This window comes from Castanea sativa, chromosome 2 (assembly GCF_040712315.1).
Source record: "Castanea sativa cultivar Marrone di Chiusa Pesio chromosome 2, ASM4071231v1".
In the NCBI taxonomy this organism is placed as follows: domain Eukaryota; kingdom Viridiplantae; phylum Streptophyta; class Magnoliopsida; order Fagales; family Fagaceae; genus Castanea; species Castanea sativa.
The window spans coordinates 30491892-30502923 of record NC_134014.1 but is presented as its reverse complement, the minus strand read 5'-3'; the positions used below and the strand labels follow the sequence as shown (position 1 = coordinate 30502923).

The window sequence follows — 11032 nt, the reverse complement described above, 5'->3', positions numbered from 1 at the left end:
ATAGGTAAATTATGTGAAACCTAGCTACAATACTTGTTTTTTATTAAAAGAAAAATTCATATAATTCAAAAACAATTATTTGAAACATGGTAACAAACATATTTTTTGCATTATGAACACTTTTAAACACATGTTTTGACAACACTTTTTAAATCATAATTTTCATATCATTTTAAACAACAATACTTAAAATCTGCTACCAAATAGTCCTAAAATAACAACAAAGCCATAGGATGGTAAACACTAAAGAGGTCAAAAGGGAGAAGATGGTAAAAATGGTTGAAAGGGTATTTTAGTAGAGTTCATGCAACATTTGTTGTTTCCTATGCTGCTTGACACACTCGTTGATTTCCCCATTAAAGTAGTGCTGTTTCCATCATTTATATATATAGATGATGGAAATCAAGTTTATGGTTAGGATAACATAGTTTGACTTGTATGTTTTGCATTTTTAATAATGAGTGGGCCTCATTTTATTATTTTTATTTTTATTTTTATTTAATGGTAAATTTGAGAATGTATCTGACGGTTAAATTTTCAAAAATTCATACTCAATATAAAACTAGCATGTAACTCCATGCAAACACATGGATGCATTTAAAATTAAAAAAAAATTTTATTATAAACATATAAATAATTAGTAAAATTAATTTTTTTTTTAAGCATGTAGCACATGTATCCATGCATACAATAGATACATTTAAAATTAAACACAATTTTTATCATAAAATATAGATAATTGGTCAAATTATTTTTTTAAAGTAAACGTAATTAGTCACATATTAAAATTCTTACCTAAATTAAATACTACTTATGATCATTTTTTCTTCTTCTAATTTTTAATAAAATAGAACGTGTGATGATTTTTGTTATGTGACGATTTTTATTTTATTTATTTTTTGAGAAACATTTGGTGATTTTTATTGAGTATATGTGATTTTTTTTTTTTTATTTATAGTTTATTAATATTAGATTCTTAGTATTTTGCACTCATTAACTCACTTGACACAAAAATTAAAAAACTTAAGTAGACACATGGCACAAGCTTAAGTGAATAATTATGGTGTAGGTCTCACATAAATTTAGACACATGACGCAAAATTGGATTATAATTTCAAATTCTAATTCAATTTTCTTTAAGCTTTACCTATTAATGTGTGTGTGTGTGTGTGTATATATATATATATATATATAGATGGCTTATAAATTTGAATTTTTTTAATTATATGATTATGTTTTTTATGGTTTATTATATTGGACTCCTCGTTTTCTACACTAAATTAACTAATTTGGCACAAAAATTTTAAAATTTAGATTAGATGGGTCACATGGTGCAAGATTAAACTCTAATTAAAATTAAATTTTTACACTAAATTATCTCACTTGGCACAAAATTCTAAAATTTAGGTTAGATGAGACATATGATGCAAAATTAGACTCTAATTGAATTCCAATTTGAAATTTAATTGGATTTTCTCTCTGCTTTATCTATTATTATTATTATTATTATTATTATTATTATTATTATTATTATTATTATTATAAATTTATGGGAAGTTTGTAAAGTTTCCTTCCATATTAGTTTGGTTTGGAGAAAACTTAGTTTGTAATGTTTCCCTCCTCATTTTCTCTCCAAAGTTTTCCATCCACTCTATTTCACCTCCAAACAAGCACACCCCTAAGCAGGCTTGGGATGCTTAACCTCTTCTCATCTTATACCTTAACTCTAGACCTAGTCTCGTAGAAAGAACTTCATGATGTCATGTTTTGGTTCTTGGATTTATTGCCAAGTAGTAGCTCTTTTGCCTCTTTTTAAGAGACTTTGTGTACTCCCAGACTCACACCGGTTTTGAGTCTAAAATCATTTTTTAGGGAGATTTGAGTTTTGCACCTCGCCTTTGCGATAAGGAATTGACATGTCAATATGTCATAAAAGGGGGTAGGAATCACAGAACTTACACTAGAAATATTGGTATTCGAAGGTTTGTTATTGAGGGGGATTTTCTTGCGGTAATGAATGTTATTGCTGGAAAGTCTCCTGCCCCATCCTCTATAGCTTTATTTATTTATGGTACTTCTTCCTTGGTTTTAGAGACTTGTAGCTTTGAGGTGTCTCATACTAGGAGAATGGTAACCAAGAAGTACAATTGTTAGCAAAACATGCTCAATATGTTGAGCACTATATTAATTGGATTGAAGAGCGCCTTATTTCTTTGAACATGCTCTCTCAAATTATGTAAGGTCTTTTCTTTTTAGTTAATGAAATTTCAGAATTCCTATAAAAAAAAATTGTCTATAATGTATAAAAGAAGTTTTTTTTTTTTTCAAGGGAGGGTTCTTGATTAAATTTATCTTTTAAACTTTTTAACATTATAAATTTTAATTAGATATCGTCCTTTTTATGTAACATTATATAAAACTTAATAAAATTTGATATACACTATATATTGAATATTTAAAACATTTCACTTTTGTTAGAAAATGGACATTTGTAATTTTTTAATGATAAATTTGTACATGTATGCTCATTTTATGTGATAAAATTTGTTTCTTTGAAAATTTTAACATCATTATTATTTGTGGAAAATTATAATTTACCTCCTATGGTTTGACACTAATACACTTTAGTACATAAATTTTCAATTGCTACATTTTGACCTTTTAAGATTTGGACTGAAATGAAATCATAAACAAAATCTCAACAACTTCACTTTAATACAAATATTATGGATGAAAATATAGAATTTAAAAAGTTTGTGCACTTAAGTGACGTGAGCAAATCACAAGAAGGTAAATTATTTGTCCAAAAAGGCACAAAAATCTATTAATTTTGACAAAACACTAACGATTTCATTTTATTTACAAACCTTAAGGAATAAATGAAACAATTGAACACTGTGGATTACTTTGTAATAGGACCAAATAACATGAGATAAATTGTTATGTTTCATTCAAATTAAGACATCTAAAGTATTCTTTTTAGTGGAATTAGAGTAACCACATCAGCTTGTGGAAAGTTTTGCAAAATGGAAAAAGTTACACTTTTTACACATTTTAGTCAAATAAACACCCACATCAGTGGGTGTAAAATTGTGTTTTTATGCACAATTGCTACAGTAACCATGCATATAGTAACTGTGCATATATGCATGGTTACTGTTGCATATGCATTTATTATTTTATTAGTTTTTTCTCTCTCATTCTCTCTGTCTCTCTGGTTGCTCTTGCTCTCACTGCCACCGATCATCAGAGAACGTCACACCATGCATCAATAGAGAACACCACATCAAAAAATTTCTTCAAAAATCAAGTAAAACAAAAAATTACTATTACACAAGATTTGTTTGGTTGCCGAGAAAAACATGGAGAAAACAAGAAATATAGAAAATTAACCAAACACAGAGAAAATCAACAGATCTTTGGTTGCCAATCATCTTTCCTTCTATTTCTACACTTTTCCACCACTTTCTCACCAACCAAACAAGAAATAAAGAAAATTAACAACAAAAAAGGCTTGAAGGAGAGTTGGGTCTGTGAGAGAGAGGGCAGTAAGGGAGAGTAATAAAAAATTGTAAAAAAATAAATATTTTATTGAATAAATGTGTAGAATAGATAAACTGATGTGGGTGTTTTGTAAAATTAAATGTGTAAAATAGTAAAAGTAGATTTTTTTTTTTGTGCAAAATAGGAGGAAAATTTGCACCCACTGGTGAGTAAAATATTTATAAAAATTTCATGGCCACCAAGCCTACAAGTAGGCAGTAGCTCCGCCCATGTTTGGCAGGTTATGATTCATAAATTGGAAAAGATATTGAGTAGGTAAGCAAAATATACAATCACATGCTTTCCCTGATCCTTCCTGGCTATAGTATCCTAACGATAACTTAACTAATGGACGATCTTCGTATCTCGAGGACAATCTCTAATGATGAATTAATTAGATGTTAATCTCGTAAATGGACCAGTGAGATCTCCACCAAGACACTTAATGCCAGTGGAGCAATTCAGGGAATTAATATCAAAATAACTTAAACATGAATTTTTTTAAGGTTGTCAATGAGCCACTTCACCCGAATGGGATAAGCACTTGAGCTTTGGGCAAGTTTTAATGAGTGAGGACATGGGAGAAGGTGCCTGCAAGTCAAATTCTATGAAAGTCAAGCGAATGGTTAATGCATACGATAGTAAAAAGGGTCTGATTAACGAGTGTCTTAATTAATTATTTTTAAAAAGTATTAATACAAATTTTATGTAAGATATAAAAAACTGTAATACAAATATCAGTTTTTTCTTATTTCCCATAAAAAAAATTTAATTAAAAGCATTTCCTAAATGAAATACACTTCCAACATTTGTTAACAAAATCCTTAATCAAATTAATCGGATTGAAATAAAGTGATTACATATAAACCATGCAAGGCCCTAGACATGAGACAGGCATGCATGCTTCATGGTTTAAAATACAAATATAGTATTTTGTTAATGATAAAACTTAATTAGTTACAGTTTTTTAAGCTTACTAAAATAGTTTAAAAGGTATAATTGCATTGAGTCTAATTGTTCTTAAAAAAAATAATATAATTTATGTTTTAAGAGTCAATGTAACTATTTTTTTGAATTTAATTGTTTAAATTAAATTTATATCACCTAAAAAATTGTATATAAACTTTAGTTTATAAACTTTTAGTAATATTAGTTGCAGCTTTAACATTTTCCTTATTGATATTTTGTTAATATTAAATAAATACTAGTTTGTATAAAAAGAAAATAATTTTATTTATATTTAGACCTTCAGTAGGTTAAAATTTTGATTTCGCATACGGTTGAAGAAAATATTATGCCCGTTAATAATAGACTGCATACTTCCTTTTAAAGTCGAAGATTGTTTTTGAGTAAAATATCTGAAAGCCGATGAACTTTTACCAACTCCCCTGAGCGCGATCGTTGGACATTATTGAAGCACAACAATCTGATAAGGATTCAAACACTACAGCAGATCAGATTAATTCAAATTCAAATACTCCAAGAGATAAGAACAGCTCAAGATAAGCCAGCACAGTTTCATATCTAATCTAAATGTCTATCTCATCTGCAATTTGTATTTCAAATGTATTCTTATCCTATGTAACTAATCTGATTATATATATGAAAGCTACTCCCAACGTTGAGTGTGTGGGAGCATAAGATTTACCTCATACATTATCTTTGTTCTTTTATGGTATCAGAGCATTTACGACTAACGTCATGAGTTCCTCTAATTCCAGCTCCTCCACAAATCAAACTAACTCCTCCACTGTCACCACACTCTCTCTCCCTGTTCAAACACTATCAAATCATCCAATTAGACTTACCCTCACCAAAGACAACTATCTTCTTTGGAAATATCAAGTTGTTACTCATCTCAATGCTCAAAACTTATTTGGCTATATTGATGGATCCAAAACAGCACCTTCTTCTACTATTTCTAATCCTGTCACCGGATCAAATCAGCCTATTCTTATTCCAAATCCTGAATATGTTGCTTGGCAACAACAAGATCAACTTATTCTCAGCACATTGATTGCATCCCTCTCAGAGTTCATTTTATCTCAGGTTCTTGGCTGCAATACTTCTCGCACTCTATGGGTGGCTCTTGAACGTATGTTTATCTCCCAATCTCGGGCTCGTGTGATGCAAATCCAATACCAATTAGCTACCTCAAAGAAAGGTAACTCAAATGTGACTGATTATTTTCAGAGAATGCGTAGTCTTGGAGACACACTTGCTGCAGTTGGACAAGCTCTATCAGATACTGAAATGAGCTCCTATATTCTTGCTGGCTTAGGAATTGAATACGACCCATTTGTCACTTCTGTCACCACTCGGGTGGACCCTCTTTCTCTTGATGAATTATATGGGCATCTCCTTGCTCATGAGCAGCGCTTGGAACAGCAGCAATCAGCTGCTGAGTTAGCATTCTCAACTGCCAATATGGCAACTCGAAAAAACACAAATCGTGGTCGAGGTGGTCGTGGTTCCTATGGACGTGGATCCTCTTCAAATCAAAATGGTCGAGGCACAAGAGGACGTGGTCATGGTTCCTCCAAGTCATCCAGCAATCCCTTTTCCTCTGGGACTCCACGTGTTGTTTGCCAAGTTTGCAACAAACCTGGTCATGCTGCTGTAAGTTGCTACCATAGATTTGATCATTCTTATCAAGCTGATCCACCTGCAACTGCTCAAGCTTTTTACTCCTCACCATCTGCCATTCAGGATGACAACTGGTATCCTGATACTGGTGCCTCACACCATCTTACCCCAGACTTCTCTAATCTCAATGTGAGCTCTGAAGCATATTCTGGCACTGATCAGATCACGATCGGCAATGGTCAAGGTTTGCCTATTTCACATATTGGAAATGCATCTCTCTCTACACCTAATCACTCATTTTCTTTAAAACATGTCTTATATGTTCCCAATGCTTGCAAAAATCTTCTCTCTGTTAGTCAATTTGCTAAAGACAATTCTGTATTTTTTGAGTTCTATGCTAACTTCTTTTTTATTAAGGATCTCACAACCGGGAGAATCCTCCACCGCAGACCTCTTAGGCAAGGGCTATATCCTCTCTTTTCACGTTCATCTCCAACCACTCCACCACATGCTCTGCTTGGAGAAAGAACTTCTGCTGCAAATTGGCATCTTCGTTTAGGACATCCCAACTTTCGTATTGTTCGTCAAGTGTTATCCAAGTTTCAACTTCCAGTTTCTACAAATAAAAATTTGGCAATGTGTCCAGCATGCTCTCAAGCCAAAAGTCATCAGTTACCTTTTAATTCTTCTACCTTTGTTGCATCTAGGCCTTTAGAATTGCTATTTTCAGATGTATGGGGTCCATCCCCAACTGTTTCCTTTTCAGGCAATAAATATTATGTCTCTTTTGTTGATGCCTATAGTCGATTCACTTGGTTGTATCCCATTCAAGCAAAATCTGATGTCTTTCTTGTTTTTAAGCAATTTCAAAGTCAAGTTGAACGTCGCTTTAATGCTAAAATTCTTAGTGTTCAAACTGATTGGGGAGGTGAATTTAGATCTTTAAACACTTTGTTTAAACAAATTGGCATCACTCACCGTGTTTCATGCCCACATACTCATCAACAAAATGGTTGTGTTGAAAGAAAACATCGTCATATTATTGAAACTGCCCTTGCTTTACTTGCACATAGTTCTCTTCCTACCTCCTTTTGGGATGATGCTTGTCTTACAGCCTGTTATCTCATTAATCGCATGCCCACTCCTAATCTGAACCATCAATCACCTTTTCACAAATTGTTTCATCAAGAACCTGACTACAAATTTTTAAAGGTTTTTGGGTGTGCATGTTACCCTCATCTTCGTCCCTACAACAATAACAAGCTTCAATTTTGCTCTCTTCAATGCATTTTTCTTGGCTATAGTTCACATCATAAAGGTTATAAATGTCTACATATACCCACTGGTCGCATTTATATATCACGTGATGTGCTCTTTGATGAATTTACTTTTCCCTTTGCCTATAAAACACTTTCACCTACTTCTTTACAGACCAACACTTCTAATATTGTTCCACTTTCTATTACTGTCCCACTAACATCTTTGCAGGCTACTACTACATCTTCTACTTCACATCTCAACTCTCAAACCAACAATACCAGTCCGTCATGTTCTGATAGTGCCCGAATCAGTGATGCTTCTCCAACCAACAGCTCATCAAATCACACTGCACCTCCATCAGTTCAGTCCTCAGTTTCAGCTCCACTTCGTACTCATCCAATGGTAACTCGGTCACAGAATTTGATCACCAAACCAAAACAATTTCATGATGGGAGTATCCAGTACCCAGTTCCTCGAGCTCTGATGTCTTTGATGTCTCCATCTGAGCCCACCTGTTACTCTACAACAGCAAAATTTCCTGAGTGGCGCACTGCTATGGAAGCTGAGTTTAATGCCTTGTTAAAAAATAACACTTGGAGTCTTGTTCCTCCTTCAAGAGCTCGTAATATAGTGGGTTGTAAATGGGTTTTCCGAATTAAAAGGAAAGCTGATGGCACAATTGAACGTTATAAAGCTCGCCTTGTAGCCAAAGGATTTCACCAACAAGCCGGAATTGATTTTAGTGAAACTTTTAGTCCCGTTGTCAAACCCACAACTATTCGGGTTGTTCTCTCACTTGCTATCTCAGCTGGTTGGTCTATGCGCCAAATTGACATACAAAATGCCTTTCTTCATGGCAACTTATCTGAAGATGTATACATGCTCCAACCTCCGGGTTTTCATCATCCATCCCTGCCCAACCACATATGCAAATTGAACAAGGCCATCTACGGTCTCAAACAAGTGCCTCGTGCATGGTTTTCGCGCTTGAGTGGCAAATTGTTGGAGCTTGGCTTTACTGCCTCTAGAGCTGACTCATCTCTCTTCACTTTCCTCTCCAATACCCTCACTATGTACGTGCTCATATACGTGGATGATATCATTATCACTAGCTCAAATCCTTTGGCAGTTGATGATCTTCTCAATCTACTTCGGCGAGATTTTGCTGTTAAAGATCTTGGTGACTTAAATTTTTTTCTCGGCATTGAAGTTCTTAAGCATCCCGATGGTGTTTTGTTATCTCAACGCCGTTATATCATTGATCTTCTTAACCGCACAAATATGTTGCATGCCAAGCCAATTTCCTCTCCGATGTCAAATGCTAAGCCACTTTCTGCGTTTGATGGTGCTATCTTTCCTGATCTTACTCTATTTTGTAGCACTATTGGCTCTCTACAATATCTTTCAATCACTCGACCCGATTTGTCATTTGCGGTTAATCGTGTATGTCAATTTATGCACAGACCGACTACCACTCACTGGCAAGCAGTAAAGAGAATTTTGAGATATCTTAAGCATACTATCTCTCATGGCCTCTTACTAAAACGCTCTTCATCCACTCGCCTTGGTGCCTTTTCTGATGCCGATTGGGCTGGATGTCCAGATGATAGGCGGTCCACTAGTGGCTTTTGTGTTTATCTTGGTGACAACTTGATTTCTTGGAGCTCTAAGAAGCAGCCTACTGTGGCTCGCTCGAGCACAGAGGCTGAATACAAGGCTATTGCAAATACCACTGCTGAATTGCTCTGGCTGCAGTTTCTGTTGCGTGATCTTGGTCTCCATCAATCCCATCCTCCTCGGCTGTGGTGTGACAATATTGGTGCAACGTATCTTGCTGCTAATCCAATCTTTCATGCAAGAACCAAGCATGTGGAAATTGATTTCCATTTTGTTCGAGATAAGGTTGCTACTAAGGCCTTGGATGTCCGATTCATTTCTGGTAAGGATCAATTAGCGGATGTTTTCACCAAACCGCTTGTTTCGTCCCGTTTCCACTGGCTTGTTTCCAAGCTCCACGTGTGTCCTTCCCCGTTGAGCTTGCGGGGGGATATTGAAGCACAACAATCTGATAAGGATTCAAACACTACAGCAGATCAGATTAATTCAAATTCAAATACTCCAAGAGATAAGAACAGCTCAAGATAAGCCAGCACAGTTTCATATCTAATCTAAATGTCTATCTCATCTGCAATTTGTATTTCAAATGTATTCTTATCCTATGTAACTAATCTGATTATATATATGAAAGCTACTCCCAACGTTGAGTGTGTGGGAGCATAAGATTTACCTCATACATTATCTTTGTTCTTTTAGACATCTAGTTTAATAAGACTAATATAATCCTATCTTTTATAGAGCTTAATTACAAGGCAGTATATATATAACTCTGATCTTTAATTCGTGGTGCGAGGAAAATAGAATTTGGACGAGTAGACCATGGTCTGGTACGACTATGAGGAGGGTGTTGAAACACCAATTTTTATGTGTATTGACTTTTTTTTTTTTTTTGAGAAGAAAGACCTTGAACTTCTTTAAGAAAAATCAGCCATAATTGGCAAAAAATACATGAGAAAGATGCGGAGAACATCCTCCATTCACACCGAAAAACCTCTAACATGTTTAGCACATTTAGCTAAATTATGTACTACAATATTACTAGTTCTACAAACGTGAGAGCACCTAATGCTACTGCCTGCCACCACCATGGATTTTGCCAAGCTGAGGATATGACCAAAAGTGGAGAGGGATTCCTCATCAGACTTCAGTGCTTTTATAATATTGGCAGAGTCCCCCTCTAATAAGAAAGAGGTGAAGCCGAGTCCCTATGTAAACGAAATTGCTCTAGCTGCTGCCATTGCTTCAACTATCTCTAGAGAGAATGGAAGATTGGCTTGCTCCGAAAGCGAAGCAATTGCTTGTCCTCTGCTGTTTTGGATAATGACTCCCAAACCTGCCTTACCAATATCTCTTAATTGAGCTCCGTCAAAGTTTACTTTAATTTCACCTTCCAGCGGTGGTGACCATCTAACTCAAGATTGAATAGTGCTTCTGGATTGCAACAAGACAGTGGAATTGGCCTGTTGAAAATCTGCCAGCGCTTGAGAAGCTGTTGGTACCACCTGAGAGAGCGGATAGTCCTTAGCTGAGGTTTGGACCTGGTTCTTGTGATGCCAAAGAGTCCACATAATCGAAGCCAACAACCTCGGATTTTTCTGTTCTTCGTTAGTATAAGTGAGAACCTCTTTGATAGAGGAAAACGTTCTTGCCTATCTGAATGAGAACGAAGGAACTGAACCCCAAACCTGTGAGAGCTGTGAACACCCCCAGAGAGCATGGAGCACTAATTCTGTCTCAAGCTTGCATAGTTCACGAATATCTTCGGTCAAGATATGTCTTCATCGCAAATTTTGTTTCACCAGAATAGCATTGTGACAAGACCTCCATAAAAATTCTGGACTTTGCTTTGCACTGAGAGACCCCAGATTATTTTCCACACACTGTTATCGGGCTGGGTAGATGCTCCGGGTTGACATGGGGCTTGATCAGAGGTGAGGAACCTTGAACCCAACTTCACCGTGTAGATACCTGATGGGGTAAAAAGCCAAACTATGGCATCCTCCACTACATTAGGACATAAGGGGAT

At 35.1% G+C, this 11032-nt stretch overlaps 1 non-coding gene across 1 annotated transcript; it reads left to right on the top strand.

Annotated features, from left to right (window-relative positions):
• The first annotated feature begins 5778 nt into the window (after positions 1 to 5778).
• LOC142626533 (small nucleolar RNA Z247) lies at positions 5779 to 5917 on the top strand. Its single transcript, XR_012842529.1, has one exon. It is a non-coding gene; the product is annotated as a small nucleolar RNA Z247 (small nucleolar RNA).
• Positions 5918 to 11032: the final 5115 nt, after the last annotated feature.